The 4,041-nt window shown below is 47.6% G+C and overlaps 1 non-coding gene across 1 annotated transcript; it reads left to right on the forward strand.

Moving 5' to 3' along the window:
• Window positions 1-223: 223 nt before the first annotated feature.
• Window positions 224-414, forward strand: LOC139531206 (U2 spliceosomal RNA). The gene has a single exon (XR_011666305.1). It is a non-coding gene; the product is annotated as a U2 spliceosomal RNA (small nuclear RNA).
• The last annotated feature ends 3,627 nt before the right edge of the window (window positions 415-4,041 follow it).

Here is a 4,041-nt window from a genome sequence, read left to right on the forward strand (position 1 = left end):
AGGGCGGATGACCGCGTGACTTTGTATCCTACCAATGTGTTACTTTGTATCCGTGAAAAGTGTCTTTTCCCGACGTTGATCAAATCCCGATCTATGCCACCATTTTTTAACAGCATCGTCATCTTTGATATTTGATGTAAAGTTTACAGAGCTCATTTTGCTGTAAGCGTTTCCGGATTTGACGTGTCTGAGAACGGCACCTTCCTCCCGAAAGCATTGCGGTATCGCTTCTCGGCCTTTTGGCTAAGATCAAGTGTAGTATCTGTTCTTATCAGTTTAATATCTGATACGTCCCCTATCTGGGGACCATATATTAAATTGATTTTTGGAATAGGGAGATGGAATAGGGGCTTGCTCCGTCCACTCCACGCATCGACCTGGTATTGCAGTACCTCCAGGAACGGTGCACCCCCTGCCGTTGTAAAGAAAAAGCAGACGAATTCAACCGGATGGTTCTTTTATTAGAATCATGATGGATATTACGTTTAAGCAAGTATGTCTATGTCACTAAATAGTGGTCAGTCACCCATTTAATCATAACAAATTCAAATAGTTTTTGATGCTTTAATGCCGTTTTTATGTGTATAAAATGATGTACAAAAATATATATGAGCTGTTTTCAAAGGAAATGCAACAATAAAACTTTTCCAAAAGAAAATATATGTTCTCTGGGAGACCCGCCAGGGACCTGTGGAAGAAAACAGGCCCTGATCTCATGTCTGCCAGCAGGGGAAGACCTAACGCCCCAGCTCGTGCTGTTATGGGGTGGGCCGAAGGCCTCCACCAAGCTCTGGCCCACCCTCACGTGTCTGAAGGACGCACTGTGGCCCTCCCACAACCTGCTGGTAGAGACACGAGTAGAGACCACCCTCCAGGCAGTGGCCATGGTAGTCACGGATGCCCTGGGGTGATACAGAAGAAATGGGGCCTCGACCCCAGGCGAAGGGTCCCCCCACAACACCCAAGGTCTCGGCGGGCCATTTGTATAGACTATCTCTGGAAGCACTGCTGCCACAAGGGAACTAAAATAATTGTCCACTTGGTGGCGCCAGACTTCCACCGACCGTCGCCTTGTACAAGCTGTTCTATGTGGTCAATCAAAACGCTGTTGAATGTTGAACCACTTTTAAAAAATGTTATTTAACTAGGCAAGTCAGTTAAGAACAAATTCATATTTACAATGACCCACCCACCTAGGACCAGTGGGTTCAGGGCAGTATGACAGATGTTTTACCTTGTCAGCTTGAGGATTCCATCTTGCAACATTTACAGTTACTAGTCCAAAGCTCTAACCACTAGGTTACACCTGGCTTCAATACATACACCATCAACGCAAAAATAGCCTTAGTATTTTTAAATCTGTCTGTAGAGCCTTGTATGATAAGGCCATTGGCAGGAAAAATTCCCTATGAGAAAAATGAATGGTGGAAAAACAATTGGAAACATTTCCTTGTTTATGGGTATTATGATTCCAGTGTGTGTTCGCTGCATGGACAGTGCCATTGAGGACTTAAGGCATTTTTAAAACATTTGTCAACTGGGTGCAAGGATGGGCAAGAATGACAAAATACCATAAACATCAATGTATCAAAATTAACTGTTTTTATTAAAATACAGAAATATATGTGCAAGTAGCCTGAACAGCAACAACATTCTCAGTTACAGAAACCTTTAACTTGCTATGACAGTGATACACTACATGACCAAAAGTATGTGGACACCTGCTCGTCAAACATCTCAATCCAAAATCATGGGCATTAATGTGGAACTGGTCCCCCCTTTGCTGCTATAACAGCCTCCACTCTTCTGGGAAGGCATTAATATGGAGTTGGTCCCCCCTTTGCTGCTATAACAGCCTCCACTCTTCTGGGAAGGCATTAATATGGAGTTGGTCCCCCTTTGCTGCTATAACAGCCTCCACTCTTCTGGGAAGGCATTAATATGGAGTTGGTCCCCCCTTTGCTGCTATAACAGCCTCCACTCTTCTGGGAAGGCTTTCCACTAGATGGGGGAACATTGCTGCTATAACAGCCTCCACTCTTCTGGGAAGGCTTTAATGTGGAGTTGGTCCCCCCTTTGCTGCTATAACAGCCTCCACTCTTCTGGGAAGGCATTAATATGGAGTTGGTCCCCCCTTTGCTGCTATAACAGCCTCCACTCTTCTGGGAAGGCATTAATATGGAGTTGGTCCCCCTTTGCTGCTATAACAGCCTCCACTCTTCTGGGAAGGCATTAATATGGAGTTGGTCCCCCCTTTGCTGCTATAACAGCCTCCACTCTTCTGGGAAGGCTTTCCACTAGATGGGGGAACATTGCTGCTATAACAGCCTCCACTCTTCTGGGAAGGCTTTAATGTGGAACTGGTCCCCCCTTTGCTGCTATAACAGCCTCCACTCTTCTGGGAAGGCTTTCCACTAGATGGTGGAACATTGCTGCTGGGACTTCTATTCAGCCACAAGAGCATTAGTGAGGTCGGGCACCGATGTTGTGCGATTAGGCCTGGCTCGCAGTCAGCGTTCCAATTCATCCCAAAGGTGTACGATGGGGTTGAGGTCAGGGCACTGTGCAGGCCAGTCAAGTTCTTCCACACCAATCTCGACAAACCATTTCTGTATGGACCTTGCTTAGTGCACGGTGGCATTGTCATGCTGAAACAGGAAAGGGCCTTCCCCAAAGTCGCCACAAAGTTAGTAGCACAGAATCATCTAGAATGTCATTGTCTGCTGTAGCAGTAAGATTTCCCTTCACTTGAGGGGCCCGAACCATGAAAAACAGCCCCAGACCATTATTGCTCCTCCACCAACCTTTACAGTTGGCACTATGCATTGGGGCAGGTTGTGTTTTCTCCCGGCATCCGCCAAACCCAGATTTATCCTTCAGACTGTCAGATGGTGAAGAGCGATTCATCACTCCTGAGAACGTATTTCCACTGCTCCAGAGTCCAATGGCGGCGAGCTTTACACCACTCCAGCCGACGCTTGGCATTGCTCATGGTGATCTTAGGCTTGTGTGCAGCTGCTCGGCCATGGAAACCCATTTCATTAAGCTCCCGACAAACAGCTCTTGTGCTGACGTTGCTTCCAGATGCAGTTTAGAACTCGGTAGTTAGTGTTGCAACCGAGGACAGACGATTTTTACACGCTACGTGCTTCAGCACTCGGCAGTCCTGTTCTCTGAGATTGTGTGGCCTACCACTTCACGGCTGAGTCATTGTTGCTCCTAGATGTCTCTACCCTATCACACAGGGTCTCTACTCCATGTCTCTACTCTATCACACAGGGTCTCTACTCCCTGTCTCTACTCTATCACACAGTGTCTCTACTCCCTGTCTCTACTCTATCACACAGTGTCTCTACTCCCTGTCTCTACTCTATCACACAGGGTCTCTACTCCCTGTCTCTACTCTATCACACAGGGTCTCTACTCCCTGTCTCTACCCTATCACACAGGGTCTCTACCCTATCACACAGGGTCTCTACTCCCTGTCTCTACTCTATCACACAGGGTCTCTACTCCCTGTCTCTACCCTATCACACAGGGTCTCTACTCCCTGTCTCTACCGTATCACAAAGGGTCTCTACTCCCTGTCTCTACCCTTTCACACAGGGTCTCTACCCTATCACACAGGGTCTCTACTCCCTGTCTCTACCCTATCACACAGGGTCTCTACCCTATCACACAGGGTCTCTACCCTATCACACAGGGTCTCTACCCTATCACACAGGGTCTCTACTCCCTGTCTCTACCCTATCACACAGGGTCTCTACCCTATCACACAGGGTCTCTACCCTATCACACAGGGTCTCTACCCTATCACACAGGGTCTCTACTCCCTGTCTCTACCCTATCACACAGGGTCTCTACTCCCTGTCTCTACCCTATCACACAGGGTCTCTACTCCCTGTCTCTACTCTATCACACAGGGTCTCTACTCCCTGTCTCTACCCTATCACACAGGATCTCTACTCCCTGTCTCTACTCTATCACACAGGGTCTCTACTCCCTGTCTCTACCCTATCACACAGGGTCTCTACTCCCTGT

This window comes from Salvelinus alpinus, chromosome 9, assembly GCF_045679555.1.
Source record: "Salvelinus alpinus chromosome 9, SLU_Salpinus.1, whole genome shotgun sequence".
Classification (NCBI taxonomy): Eukaryota; Metazoa; Chordata; class Actinopteri; order Salmoniformes; family Salmonidae; genus Salvelinus; species Salvelinus alpinus.